Source organism: Moschus berezovskii, chromosome 8, assembly GCF_049115385.1.
Source record: "Moschus berezovskii isolate FMDL1 chromosome 8, NW_MosBer_1.0, whole genome shotgun sequence".
Lineage (NCBI taxonomy): Eukaryota > Metazoa > Chordata > Mammalia > Artiodactyla > Moschidae > Moschus > Moschus berezovskii.
The window spans coordinates 73,328,659-73,344,105 of NC_142467.1; the positions used below are offsets into that span (position 1 = coordinate 73,328,659).

Consider the following 15,447-nt stretch of genomic DNA (forward strand, 5'->3'; position numbering starts at 1 on the left):
TTGGTCTTTATATTTCCTTTTCAAGGAAGCAGATTATTTGTCTATTGTTGACATGGAGGGTTTTGTTTCCTTTAAATATATGTTATAGTTTCTTTTTTTAAAGATATATATATATATTTTATTCATTCATTCATTTATGTATGCTGTTCCCCAGTCTTGGTTGCATGTGGAATCTAGTTCCCTGACCTGGGATTGAACCCAGGCCCCTTGCATTCGGATATCTGAGTCTTAGCCACGGGACCGCCAGGGAAGTCCTGTGTTATAGATTCAAATTTTACACCACTTATATGCATAGAACAATTCTTCTACAGATTTGTAGCTTATCTCCTCATTTTCATTGTGGTGTGTGTGTGTTTACACTGAAAAATGCTTATTATGGAGAATTTTGGACGTACAAAAACGTAAACTACTACAGCCCAGTGTACCCATCGTCAAGACTCATCAAACTTCCCACCCCTGGCTCATCCTGCCTCGCCACTCATCTATTTCCTGTACCTCCTATGTTATTTTGAAACAAATCATGGACGTCATATATATTCATACTCATATTTGTGTATTTAAGAGGATGTGCATCCTCTCCGGATGCCTTCCCCACTTCCTTGGTGCTCTAACACCCTATTTCAGGCTGCTGCCCCTGTTCTGCTTCCCTGCTTGTGCTCTCTGGCCTTGGATACATCCCCCGTGCAGATGCCTCCCTGCTACTTGGACTCTGACGCTTCCTTTGAGCCGCCCTTGTTCTCCCTTAACCCTCCAATGTGACAAAATACCTGACTTGTCCTCACCTAATTTTTTAGTACTGAATGTTTCAGGAAGGGAAGGGAAGGAGGGGATGGGAGGAACTGGAAAGAAGGAGAAAAAGAAGAAAATGAAGACGTATGGCATCTTTTGATGAATTAGATATTTCTAATTTTAATATAGCTACATTTATCAAACTTTCCACTTGCAGTTTTCACTTTTTGTATCTTGCTTAGTGAATTATGTCCTACCTTAAGATCTTAGGGGCTTTCCTGGTGGCTCAGATTGCCTGCAATGCGGGAGACCCAGGTTCGATCCCTGGGTTAGGAAGGTCCCCTGGAGAAGGAAATGGCAACCCACTCCAGTACTCTTGTCTGGAAAATCCCATGGACAGAGGAGTCTGGCAGGCTACAGTCCATGGGGGTCGCAAGGAGTCGGACATGACTGAGCAAGTTCACTTTTAAGATCTTAAAGATATCCCTCCATATTGGCTTTTAAAATTTGCCTTTCACTTTAAATCTTTAAGCTAGCTGTAATTTATTTTTATATAGTATGTGAGATACAGATGCACTTTCATTTATTCCATATGAAACAAAAATGTTTTATTTTTAACTGAAGGATAACTGCTTTTTAATATTGTGTTGGTTTCTGTCATGTATCAACATGAACCAGCCGTAGATACACATATATCCACTCCCTCTTGAACCTCCCTCCCACCTTCCACACCATCCCCACCCCTCTAGGTTGACACAGAGCCCCAGTTTGAGTTCGCTGAGTCATGCAGCAAACTCCCACTGGCTACCATAGCTGTTTTACATATGATAGTGTGTGTGATTCCAAGCTACTCTCTCCATTTGCCCCACTTTCTCCTTCCTTCCCCTGAGTCCACAAGTCTGTCCTCTATGTCTGTGTCTCCATTGCTGCCCTGCAAACAGGTTCATCAGTAGCATCTTTCTAGATCCCATGTATATGCATTCAGTTCAGTTCAGTTCAGTTCAGTCGCTCAGTCGTGTCCGACTCCTTGCGACCCCATGAATCACAGCACGCCAGGCCTCCCTGTCTATCACCAACTCCCGGAGTTCACTCAAACTCATGTCCACAGAGCCGGTGATGCCATCCAGCCATCTCATCCTCCGTCGTCCCCTTCTCCTCCCGCCCCCAACCTTTCCCAGCATCAGAGTCTTTTCCAGTGAGTCAACTCGTCGCATGAGGTGGCCAAAGTATTGCAGTTTCAGCTTTAGCATCAGTCCCTCCAATGAACGTCCAGGATTGATCTCCTTTAGAATGGACTGGTTGGATCTCCTTGCAGTATAAGGGACTCTCAAGAGTCTTCTCCAACACCACAGTTCAAAAGCATCGATTCTTCTGCGATCAGCTTTCTTCACAGTCCAACTCTCACATCCATACATGACCATGGGAAAAACCATTACCTTGACTAGACGGACCTTTTTTGGCAAAGTAATGTCTCTGCTTTTTAGTATACTATCAAGGTTGGTCATAACTTTCCTTCCAAGGAGCAAGCGTCTTTTAATTTCATGGCTGCAATCAGCATCTGCAGTAATTTTGGAGCCCAAAAAAATAAAGTCTGACACTGTTTCCACTGTTTTTCCATCTATTTCCCATGAAGTGATGGGACCAGATGCCATGATCTTTGTTTTCTGAATGTTGAGCTTCAAGCCAACCTTTCACTCTCCTCTTTCACTTTCATCAAGAGGCTTTTGAGTTCCTCTTCACTTTCTGCCATAAGGGTAGTGTCATCTGCATATCTGAGGTTATTGATATTTCTCCCAGCAATCTTGATTCCAGCTTGTGCTTCTTCCAGCCCAGCGTTCCTCATGATATACTCTGCATATAAGTTAAATAAGCAAGGTGACAATATACAACCTTGACGTACACCTTTTCCTATTTGGAACCAGTCTGTTGTTCCATGTCCAGTTCTAACTGTTGCTTCCTGACCTGCATACAGGTTTCTCAACAGGCAGCTCAGGTGGTCTGGGATTCCCATCTCTTTCAGAATGTTCCACAGTTTATTGTGATCCACACAGTCAAATGCTTTGGCATAGTCAATGAAGCAGAAATAGATTAGTATACAGTATTTGTCTTTCTCTTTCTGACTCACTTCACTCTGTAGAACAGGCTCTAGGTTCATCCATCTCATTAGAACTCACTGAAATGTCTTCCTTTTCATAGCTGAGTAATGGTCCATCGTATATATGTACCACAGCTTCTCCATCCATTCATCTGTGGACGGACATCTAGGTTACTTCCATGTTCTAGCTATTGTCAATAGTGCTGCAATGAACACTGGGATATATGTGTCTTTTTAAACTAAGGTTTCCTCAGGATATATGCCCAGCAGTTTGATTATTGAGTCATATAGTAGATTTTTTTTAATATGGTAGTTTTATTTGTAGTTTTAAAGGAAGCTCCATAGTGGCTGTATCAATTTACATTCACTAATTTACACTAACAGTGCAAGAGGTTTCCTTTTTCCCCACATCCTCTCCAGCATTTATTGTTTGTAGATTTTTTGATGATGGCCATTCTGATTAGTGTGAGGTGATGTCTCATTGTAGTTTTGATTTGCATTTCTCTAATGATGAGCGTTGTTGAGCATCTTTTCGTGCGTTTATTAGCCATCTGTATGTCTTCTTTGGAGAAATGTCTGTTTAGGTCTTCTGCCCACTCTTTGATTGGGTTGTATCTTTTTCTGGTATTGAGTTGCATAAGTTGCTTGTATATTTGTTTTGTTTTGTTTGCTTTTATATTTTGGAAATTAATTCTTTGTCAGTTATTTCATTTGCTATTATTTTCACCAAATCTGAGGGTTGTCTTTTCACCTCGATTATAGTTTCCTTTGCTGTGCAAAAGCTTTTAGGTTTAATTAGGCCCTATTTGTTTATTTTTACTTTTATTTCTATTACTCTAACAGGTGGGTCATAGAGGATCTTGCTATGATTTATGTCAAAGAGTGTTCTGCCTATGTTTCCTCTAAGAGTTTTATAGTTTCTGGTCTCACATTTAGATCTTTAATCCATTTTGAGTTTATCTTTGTATGTGGTGTTAGAAAGTATTCTAATTTTGTTATTTTACACATGGCTTTTCCCAGCACCACTTATTGAAGAGACTGTCTATTTTGCATTATATATTCTTGCCTCCTTTGTCAAAGATAAGGTGCTGATAGGTGCATGGGTTTATGACTGGACTTTCTATCTTGTTTCATTCATCTATGTTCCTGTTTTTTGACAGTACAGTGCTGTGTTGACGACTGTAGCTTTGTAGCATAGTCTTAAGTGAGGAAGGTTGAATCCTCCACTCTATTCTTCTTTTTCAAGACTGCTTTGGCTTTTCAGGTCTCTTGTGTTTCTATAAGAATTGTGAAATTTTTTGTTCTAGTTCTGTGAAAAATGCCATTGGTAATTTGATAGGGATTGCACTGAATCAGTAGGTTGTATTTGGTAGTATAGTCATTTTCACAGTATTGATTCTTCCAACCCAGGAACATGGAGGATCTCTCCATATGTTTATGTCATTTTGATTTCTTTCATCAGTGCCTTATAATTTTCTGTATACAGCTGTTTTGTCTTCTTCAGTTCAGTTCAGTTCAGTTCAGTCGCTCAGTTGTGTCTGACTCTTTGCGACCCCATGAATCACAGCACACCTAGCCTCCCTGTCCATCATCAACTCCTGGAGTTCACTCAAACTCATGTCCATCAAGTCGGTGATGCCATCCAGCCATCTCATTCTCTGTCGTCCCCGTCTCCTCCCAACCCCAATCCCTCCCAGCATCAGAATCTTTTCCAGTGAGTCAACTCTTCGCATGAGGTGGCCAAAGTATTAGAGCTTCAGCTTTAGCATCAGTCCTTTCAATGAACACCCAGGATTGATCTCCTTTAGAATGGACTGGTTGGATCTCCTTGCAGTACAAGGGACTCTTAAGAGTCTTCTCCAGCACCACAGTGCAAAAGCATCAATTCTTCGGCGATCAGCTTTCTTCACAGTCCAACTCTCACATCCATACATGACCACGGGAAAAACCATAGCCTTGACTAGACGGACCTTTGTTGGCAAAGTAAAGTCTTTGCTTTTTAATACACTATCTAGGTTGGTCATAACTTTCCTTCCAAGGAGTAAGCGTCTTTTAATTTCATGGCTGCAGTCAGCATCTGCAGTGATTTCAGTTCAGTTCAGTTCAGTCACTCAGTCGTGTCCGACTCTCTGCGACCCCATGAATTACAGCACGCCAGGCCTCCCTGTCCATCACCAACTCCCGGAGTACACTCAAACTCATGTCCACAGAGTCAGTGATGCCATCCAGCCATCTCATTCTCCGTCGTCCCCTTCTCCTCCCGCCCCCAACCTTTCCCAGCATCAGTCTTTTCCACTGAGTCAACTCGTCGCATGAGGTGGCCTTAGGTAGGCTTATTCCTAGATATTTTATTCTTTTTGTTGCAATGGTAAATGGGAATGATTCCATAACTTCTCTTTCTGATTTTCTGTTGTTCGTGTATAGGAATGCAAGTGATTTCTGTGTATTGATTTTTGTATCCTGATACTTTACCAAATTCATGGATTAACTCTAGTAATTTTCTGATAGTATCTTTAGGATTCTCTATGTATTGTATCATGTCATCTGCAAACAGTGAGTTTTACTTCTTCTTTTCCAGTCTGGATTCCTTTTCTTTTTCTTCTCTGATTGCCGTAGATAAAACTTTGAAAACTATGTTGAATAATAGTGGCAAGAGTGGGCACCCTTGTCTTGTTCCTGATCTTGGAGGAAATACTTTCAGCTTTTCACCATTGAGAATAATGTTTGCTGTGGGTTTATCATGTTGCTGTTGTTCAGTTGCCCAGTCATGTCCAACTCTTTGGTACCCCATGGACTGCAGCACACCAGGCCTCCCTTTCCCTCACCATCTCCAGGAGTTTGGCCAAGATCACGTTCACTGCATCAGTGATGCCGTCCAGCCATCTCATCCTCTGATGCCCTCTTGTCTTTCTGCCTCCGATCTTTCCCAGCATCAGGATTTTCCAATGAGTCATCTGTTCACATCAGATGACCAAAATAATGGAGTTTCAGCTTCAGCGTCAGTCCTTACAGTGAATATTCAGGGCTGCTCTCCCTTAAGATTGACTGGTTTGATGTCCTTGGTGTCCAGGGGACTTTCAGGAGTCTTCTCCAGCACCACAGTTCAAAGGCATCAATTCTTTGGTGTGCTGCCTTTTTCACAGCCATACGTGACCACTGGGAAGACCATAGCCTTGACTATACGAATGTTTGTCGGCAGAGTAATGTCTCTGCCTTTCAACCCACCGTCTAGGTTTGTCATCACTTTCCTGCCAAGAAACAATCATCTTCTGATTTCATGGCTATAGTCCCCATCTGCAGTGATTTTGGAGCCCAAGAAGGGGAAATCTGTCACTTCTTCCACCTTTTCTTATCTATTTGCCATGCAGAAATGGGGCTGGATGCCATGCTCTTAGTTTTTGGTTTTTTTTTTAATATTTAGTCTTAAACTGGCTCTTTCACTCTCTTCCTTCACCTTCATCAAGAAGCTCTTTAGTTCCTCTTTGCTTTCTGCCATTAGAGTGGTATCATCTGCATATCTGAGGTTGTTGATGTTTCTCCTGCCTAGATTCCAGCTGGTAACTCATCCAGCCTGGCATTTCTCATGATATGCTCAGCGTATAGCTTAAGCAAACAGGGTGACAGCAGACAGCCCTGTCATATTCCTTTCTCAATCTTGAACCAATCAGTTGTTCCATACAGGATTCTAACTGTTGCTTCTTGATCTGCATACAAGTTTCTCAGGAGACAAGTGAGATGGTTTGGTATCCCCATCTCTCTAAGAGCTTTTCACAATTTGTCATGATCCACACAGTCAAAGACTTAATCATAGTTGATGAAACAGAAATAGATGCTTTTCTGAAATTCCCTTGCTTCTCTATAATTCAGCAAATGTTAGCAATTTGATCTCTAGTTCCTCTTCTTTTCTAAACCCAGTTTAGACATCTGGAAGTTCTTGGTTCACCATTATGCTGAAGCCTAGCATGCAAGATTTTAAGCATGACCTTACTAGCATGGGAGATGAGTGGAGTTGTCCAATGGTTAGCACATTCTTTGGTACTAACTGTTTTGAGAATTGGTATGAGGATTGACCTTTCCCAGTCCTGTGGCCACTGCTGGGTCTTCCAGATTTACTGACATAATGAATGCAAAACCTTATGGCATCATCCCTTAGGAATTTGAATAGTTCTTCTGGAATTTTATTGCATCCACTAGCTTTATTAACAGCAGTGCTTCTTAAGGCCCATTTGACTTTGCACTCCAGAATGACTGGCTCTTGGGTGACTAACCACACCATCATAGTAATCCAGTTCATTTGGATCTTTTCTGTACAGTTCTTCCATGTATTATTTCCGTCTCCTCTTGATCTCTTCTGAGTCTACTAACATGTGAAAGTCACTCAGTCATGTCTGACTCTTTGCGACCCCATGGACTGTATAGTCCATGGAATTCTCCAGGCCAGAATGCTAGAGTGGGTAGCCATTCCCTTCTCCAGGGTATCTATAGAACCCAGGTCTCCCACATTGCAGGTGGATTCTTTACCATCTGAGCCACAAGGGAAGCCCTCAGAGTCCACTAGGTCGCTACCATTTTTACCCTTAATTGTGCCCACCTTTGGGTAGAATGTCCCCTTGATGTTTCCAATTTTCCTGAACAGATCTCTAGTCTTTACCTCTTTGTTGTTTTCTTCTATTATTAAGCATTGTTCATTGAAGAAGGCCTTCTTGTCTCTTCTAGCTATTTTTTTTGGAACTCTGCATTTAATTGGATGTACCTTTCCCTCTCTTCCTTGCTTTCCACTTCTCTTCGTTTATCATATCGGGCCTTTATTATGTTGAGGTAGTTCTGTCTATGCCCATTTTTGGAAGAGTTTTTACCATAAATGAGTGCTGAATTTTGTCAAAAGCTTTCACTGCATCTATCAAGATTATCGTACGATTTTTATCTTCCAGTTTGTTAATATGCTGTGTCATATTGACTGATTTGTGTGTATGGAAGAATCCTTGTATCCCTGGGATACACTTGACTTGATCGTGGTGTGCATGCATGCATGCTCAGTTGCTTCAGTCGTGTCTGACTCTTTGTGAACGTATGGACTATAACCTCCCAGGTTCCTCTGTCCATAGGATTCTCCAGGCAAGAATACTGGAGTGGGTTGCCATACCCTCCTCCAAGGTATCTTCCCAACCCAGGGATCTTCCCAACCCAGGGATCAAACCTGTGTCTCCTGCAGCTACTGCACTACAGGTGGATTCTTTACTGCTGAGCCACCAGGGAGGCCCTGATCATGGTGTATGGTTTTTTTTAATGTGTTCTTGAATTCTGTTTCATAGAATTTTGTTGAAGATTTTTGCATCTATGTTCATCAGTGACATTGGCCTGTAATTTTCTTTTTTGTGATGTCTTTATCTGGTTTTAACTTCCCTGGTGGCTCAGATGGTAAAGAATCTGCCTGCAATGTGGGAGCTGCTGCTGCTGCTAAGTCACTTCAGTCTTGTCCGACTCTGTGTGACCCTAGATGGAAGCCTACCAGGCTCCCCCATCCCTGGGATTCTCCAGGCAAGAACACTGGAGTGGGTTGCCATTTCCTTCTCGACCTGGGTTCAATTCCTGAGTCAGGAAGATCCCCTGGAGAAGGGCATGGCAACCCACTCAGTATTCTTGCCTGGAGAATCCCATGGACAGAGGAGCCTGGGGGTGGGGGGATACTATAGTCCATGGGGTCACAAACAGCCAGACACAATGGAGCAACTAAAACTTTTACTGTCTGGTTTTGGTATCAGGGTAATGGTGGCCTTGTAGAATGAGTTTGGAAGTGTTCCTTCCTCTGCAGTTTTTTGAAAGAGTTTCAGACGGATAGGTATTAGCTCTTCTCTAAATGTTTGATAGAATTCACCTGTGAAGCTATCTGGCCCTAGGCTTTTGGTTTTGTTTTGTTTTTTTCCTTTGGAGATTTTTTATCACATTTTTAATTTCAGCGCTTGTGACTGGCTTGTTCATAATTTCTATTTCTTCCTGATTCAGCCTAGGATAATTGAACTTTTCTAAGACTCTGTCCATTTCTTCCAGGTTGTCCATTTTATTGGCATATAGTTACTCATAATAGTCTCTTCTGATCCTTTGTATTTCTGTGTTGTCTGTTGTAACCTCTCCTTTTTCATTTCTAATTTTATTGATTTGATTCTTCTCCCTTTTTTCTTAGCAAGTCTTGCTAATAGTTTGTCAATTTTGTCTTCTCAAAGAGCCAGCTTTTAATTTTATTAATCTTTACTATTGTTTCCTTCATTTCTTTTTCATTTATTTCTGCTCTGATCTTTGTGATTTCTTTCCTTCTACTAACTTTGGGTTTTGTTGCTGTTGTTCTTTTTTTCTAGTCGTTTTAGTTGTAACATTAAGTTGTCTATTCTATGTTTTTCTTGTTTCTTGAGGTAGAATTGTATTGCTATAAACTTCCCTCTTAGAACCACTTTCGCTGCATCCCATAGGTTTTGGGTTCCTGTGTTTTCATAGTCATTGTTTTCTAGGAATTTTTTTATTTCTGTTTTGATTTCTTCAGTAATCTGTGTGTGTTTTAGAAATATACTGTTTAATCTCCATGTGTTTGTGTCTTTTATAATCTTTTTCCTGTAATTGATATCATCTTATAGCACTGTGGTCAGAAAAGATGCATGATTGATTTCAATTTTCTTACATTTACTGAGGCTTGGTTTGTGACCCAAATCCTGAAAAATGTTCCATGTACACTTGAGAAGAAAGTGTTTTCTTCTGCATTTGGTTAGAATATCCTGAAAATATCAATTAGATATACCTGGTCTAGTGTGTCATTTAAGGCTTGTGTTACTTATCAATTTTCTGTTTACTTATTTGTTTTCTGTTGGTGTAAGTCGGGTGTTAAAGTCCCCTACTATTATTGTGTTGCCATCAATTTCCCCTTTTATGTCTGTTAGTGTTTGCCTTATGTACTGAGGTGCTTCTGTGTTGGATACATAAATATTCACAATTGTTATGTCTTCCTCTTGGATTGATCCCTTGATCATTATGTAGTATCCTTCCTTGTCTCTTGTCATATTTTTTATTTTAACATCTATTTTGTCTGATATGCAAATTGTTACTCTGGCTTTCTTTTGATTTCCACTTGCATGGAATATGTTTTTCCCTCCTTCACTTTCAGTCTATATGTGTCTCTAGGTCTGAAGTGGGTCTCTTGTAGACAGCATATATATGGGTCTTGTGTTTGTATCTATTCAGCCAATCTGTGTCTTTTGGTTGGAGCATTTAATCCATTCACTTAAAGTAATTATTGATATGTATGTTCCTATTGATATTTTCTTAATTATTTTGGATTTGTTTTTGTAGGTCTTTTCCTTCCTATATGTTTCCTGCCTATAGAAGTCCCTTTAACATTTATTGTTAATCTGGTTTGGTGGTGCTAAATTCTCTTAGTTTTGCTTGTCTGTAAAGCTTTTGATTTCTCCATCAATTTTGAATGAGATCCTTGCGGGTAAAGTAATCTTGGTTGTAAAATGACATCCTTCAGATACTTGGTGGCTTTTCAGATATACATATATAGATGTATAGATATGTTTTCCCCTTAATGGCCTAGGGATTTTCAGGACTGCTGTCCATATGCTAGGTTCTCAAGCAGTTCTCTGGTAGTTGTAGCCAAATACACAAATCCTTAGTCAAAGCGCTCACTGTATCTCTTAAGTGTTTGCTCAGTTGTATCTGACTCTTTGTGGCCCTATGGACTGTGGCCTGCCAGGATCCTCTGTCTGTGGGATTTTCCAGGCAAGAATACTGAAGTGGCTTGCCACTGCCTTCTCCAAGGGATCTTCCCAACCCAGGGATCGAACCCAACTCTCTTGCATCTCCTGCATTGGCAGGCAGATTCTTTACTACTGTGCCATGGCTCAGCAGGTAAAGGATCTGCCTGCAAAGCAGGAGACGTGGGATTAATCCCTGGGTCAGGAAGACTCCTGGAGAAGGAAATGGCAACCCACTCCAGTACTCTTGCCTGGAAAATCTTACGGACAGAGGAGCCTGGTGGGCCACCGTCCATAGGGCCACAAAGAGCTGGACATGATTTAGCGGCTGACCACCCATGCACAAGCACCACCTGGGAAGCTCACCGTACACTGATGACCAAAGGTGGCTGCTGAGAGTCTATCTTCACAAACTGCAGTGAGTTTTTAATGTTAATTTAAAAACTGAAGCAAGGTACTGTTTTGGTAGGACTACATTTCACCTTAGCATTGCATCCTATTAGATATTGTTGCATTGTGGTGCATGTGCTAGGTATATGTGTCACTTCCAATACTGCATTAATGAAAATGTATACATTGATTTATACTGAAATGCTGTATCTTGGAAATACCAAGTTATGTAAGACATAGTATTAAAATGAGTTTCAACTGTGCCTTTATATATTTTTCAATGTGGCTACTAAATTTTTTTAATAACATAAGTGTCTCACCTTATGTTTTTTATGAAAGCATACTGACATTCATTTTAAGAGTTCAATCCAGAATGTTTGAGATTTTCTAAGCAATAGAAGCATTTTCTTACTTAAAAAAAGCTGTAGTGATCATTGTAACGATCATTATGTCCACAATCATTTCCCCCAGAATGGCTGATAACCTCAGTAGAAGCTTCCACAGGAAGTAAATACAAACCAAACACTATAATGAAAATTTCTTCTTTTTAATATTACAGTTGAGAGAGAAGCCTCATTTTGGATTCAGGGCCAAAATTTATTCTATATGTTTCTGTGCCAACAATCTGTTGACCATTTTCCCACTCATTTTCAGCACTGGTAAGGCAGCCCCCCTTTCATTAACTGTTGGCAATTTGGAGATTACGACCTGTCCTTTGGGGGCTTCCCTGGTGGCCCAGTGGCTAAGAATCCACTTGCAATTCAGGAGATACCCAGGAGATGCAGGTTTTGATCCCTGGGTGGGAAGATCCCCCGGAGAAGGTAAAGGCTACCCACTCCAGTATTCTTGCCTGGAGAATCCCATGGACAGAGGAGCTTGGCAGGACACAGTCCATTGAGTCACAAACAGCTGGACATGCACTCACACATTTATCCTTTGGGAAGGCCATTTTAATCTACCATCTTTGACTTCTATGAGTTGCAGCTGTTGCTGCTCTTTTTTTTTTTTTCACTTGTCACAGCAGAAAAGAGTAACTGGAAACAAATCAGCCTGTCTCTGTGGCCCCCTTCAATACAAATTATTAGCTCTTAGTGCATTGGCCGGATCTGACTACTGATCATGTCTTGAGCTTTTGTGAGATCTTTGTTCTAGTCCAATCCACTGACTTCTGACTTGAATATTTTTCTTTTTCTTTTTTTTTTAACCAGTCAGTGTCATAGAGGATTCTGAAAGAAATACTGGAACACCAAAGAAGAACTTCTTGGACTTCCAACATCCCTCCCAAGTGACATTCCAAGACACCCTGACGACTTCTGCCAATCAGCTTGCCCACATTTCAAAGTCCAACCCAACCTTCCCTCCTTCCCTTGCCCTGCCAACTCCCATGGAACCCCCAGACTTGGTGAGAGGAGTGATCCCATCTCCTAAGAAAGCTCTAAAGTGTTCAAGGGAGAGGGAAGCCCAGGACTGGAGCTTTTCTGAGACCAAGGCAACAAAGCAGTCCAGGAGAACATGCTGCCCAGTGCCCCTCCAGCCTACTCCCTTCCTCCCTGGGGTCCCCTTCTCCAGGGCACCGTCTGGATGTACAGACGGGCATGAAAGCCACTAAACTATAACATGGTCCTCCACGATTGCTACCAGTCTTGCCTTCACTGTTTAGGCTTTTTGTCTGGAGCCATGACATTTCCTACTTTAACTAAACTTGGTCACTTCCATTCTTGGGTAAAGACTGGCCCTTATACACATGTTACCAAAAGGTATGTGTGGGAGGGTCTGGCTGCTTACCGCCCCAGAGTCAATAAACAGGCCAGGTTGGTGGAAAGGAAAGTTTGCTTTATTTCAGATGCCGGCAACTGGGGGGAGAGTATGGCAGACATCTGTCCAAAGGCTGATTCCCCACCCCCAACAAGCAAGGGGTGAGAGCTTTTATAGACAGATGGTGAGGGGGTCACATGCAGAAACAGCACAATCATCTCTAACAGTCGTCTTCAAATTGGTCATCAATGGTCTGACCAGCATCTCTTGATTGTTTTAGGTACAGTTCATCTTCAGTTCCAGAGTCCACTTGTTCCCATTTCTTTGCAGTCAATTCTCAGAATTGTGGCAGCTCAAGTCCTGGGTACAATCTGGTCATCATATAGCTAACTTCTCCACCTGGGGTTTTGGTATCTGTAAGACAGCTCACAGGATGTGGCTCAGAATATTATCTATTGCTCTTGAGAAAGAACTGTATGTCCTTGACTATGCTTAATGACCGCATTATTATTATTTAGTCTCCTTTGTTTCCACATTTCTCACTTCTCTAATTAAACTTATTCTTTGATTAAAGTTTTCCACAGACAAAAGGCAGACAGAAGACATGGGGGGTAGGATCATAGGGTCCTGCTGTTTCACACACAGCTAACCCGTCTTCTGAAGTGTGTACTATCCCCGTAGAGGAGGAAGCTCGGCCTGGCCCTGTCCCACCTACTACAATCCTTTGTAAATTTGTCCCTGGACCAAAGAAACTGAGGCCTAGAACACTCTAGACCTGGGATTCTCAACTATGGCTGCTCATTGGAATTACCTAGGAAGATTTTAAATCCTGGTGACCCAGGTACTATGCCGACCAACTCAATCAGAACCCCTGAAGGTGGACCCAGGCACCATCATTTTTAGTGCTCCATAGGTGATTCTAGTGGGTGGCCAGGGCGAGGACCGTTGCCCTAGTTTGGGGATCTAGAATGTGTTCTAGATCATTCTCCTTAGACAGTTTACTTTCTTAATGCAATACTTAATTCTATGCCCTATATTTTTCTTTTGTTCAACTCTTGCCATCAACTTTCCTTTGCACCAGAAAGCCACCTCCATGTCAACTCCCAGATAGAGACTACATAGGAGGAGACACACTTTGAAACTTGTAAGGCTGTAACACAGCCAGCCCCAGTTCTCTGTGCCACATTCTCAGAGCCATGAAAACACACATTTCTTCGTTGTTATGGAGGCTTTGCTTTGGTTCTGCTTTTTAATCTAGACCAATACAAATGTTATATGGAGGACAGTCTAGCTAATAGCATTTAGTTTAAAAAGTCAGTGAGTTCCTGATTTCCCTGGTGGTCCAGTGGTTAAGCATCTGCCTTGCAATTCAGGAGACACGAGTTCAATCCTTGGTCAGGAAACTAATATCCCACATGCCACGGGGCAGCTACCTGAATACCACAAATAGTGAGAAGCCCACATACTGCACCTAAAACCCAATGCAGCCCCAAATAGGTAAATACTAGAAAATTTGTCTTTAAAAAAAGTCAGTGAGTTCAAGGTCTGAGGCCCAGTCTGTCTTGCGTAGTTGTGGGAATGGCCTGTATCTCTCTACAAGACCGAGCTGTGCGGTCCTCCCAATCCTTAGCAAGTTCCAGTAGACTTTTAGGTTAGAATTGTTGACATAAGGAGGTAATGTGACGCTCTCTGAGGTAAGATTAAAGTGGTCTCCAATCCAAAAAGAAAGTTTACTTTAAAAGTTTTATTATTTTGTCTTTCAGCACTCTGTGTCATCCAAATGCATGTTAGTAATAGATTTATTGAGCTATATTTCACCCATCACATCAGTTCAGTTCAGTCGCTCAGTCGTGTCCTGCTCTTTGTGACCCCATGGACTGCAGCACACCAGGCTTCCCTGTCCATCACCAACTCCCAGAGCTTACTCGAACTCATGTCCATCGAGTCAGCGATGCCACCCAACATCTCATCCTCTGTCGTCTCCTTCTCTTCCTGCCTTCAATCTTTCCCAGCACCAGGGTCTTTTCAAATGAGTCAGTTCTTTGCATCAAGTGGCCAAAGTAATTCACCCTTTTAATGGATGTAATTCAATGGCTTTTAAGCATATCCACAGAGTTACAATATCATCACTACAATCAGATTTACAACATTTTCATCATCCCCAAAAGAAACTATATCCGTCAGCAATCACCCTCCATTCCCTCTCCCCGCTGTTGCTGGCCACCAATTTCTGTCTCTATAGATTTACCTATTCCGGAGATTTCACACAGAGTCACATAATTTTTAAAAAAAGATTCACCGTTTTGAAGCCTTTCAATGGTAATGAAAGCTACTATTTATTGGGTACTCCTTATGTATCAAATACCATGTACTATACCAGATACTGATGTTATCTCGTTTATTCTCAGCAGCCAAGTATTAAAAGTTCTACTTTAGAAATGTGCAAACCAAGGCTCCAAGAGATTCAGCGACTTGCCTGTGGTTGCAGTGAATTAATGGTGGAGGTGGGACTCAGACCTCATCTAGCTGAGGCCAGAGTTCTTCCTATGACCTTGGCTGACCCAGCCCCAGGAATTTCTCCTCTTCCAGGTGAGTCTCCTGGGCCCTTCTGTTTATGCATTCCCCTCTTCCCGCTTTGGTTTCATTTCCATGAAAACCAAGAGGAATTAAATGTGCTAATGAGTTTTCTGCAGCACAGAAGTGAGAGGAGACTGTGAAAATGTGCTGAGCAGAGTC

General features: G+C 41.7%; 1 long non-coding RNA gene across 3 annotated transcripts in view; it reads left to right on the plus strand.

Annotated features, from left to right (window-relative positions):
• The window catches only part of LOC148777096 (uncharacterized), a 73,629-nt gene that overhangs the window by 53,091 nt on the left and 5,091 nt on the right, over positions 1-15,447 (plus strand). Inside the window, exons 2-3 of one of the 3 annotated variants that reach the window (XR_016038052.1) lie at positions 12,165-12,358; positions 15,120-15,300. This is a non-coding gene — a long non-coding RNA (uncharacterized LOC148777096). Of the gene's footprint in view, positions 1-12,164; positions 15,301-15,447 lie in introns of all 3 variants that reach the window. The other 2 variants (XR_016038053.1, XR_016038051.1) reach the window with 2 other exon arrangements.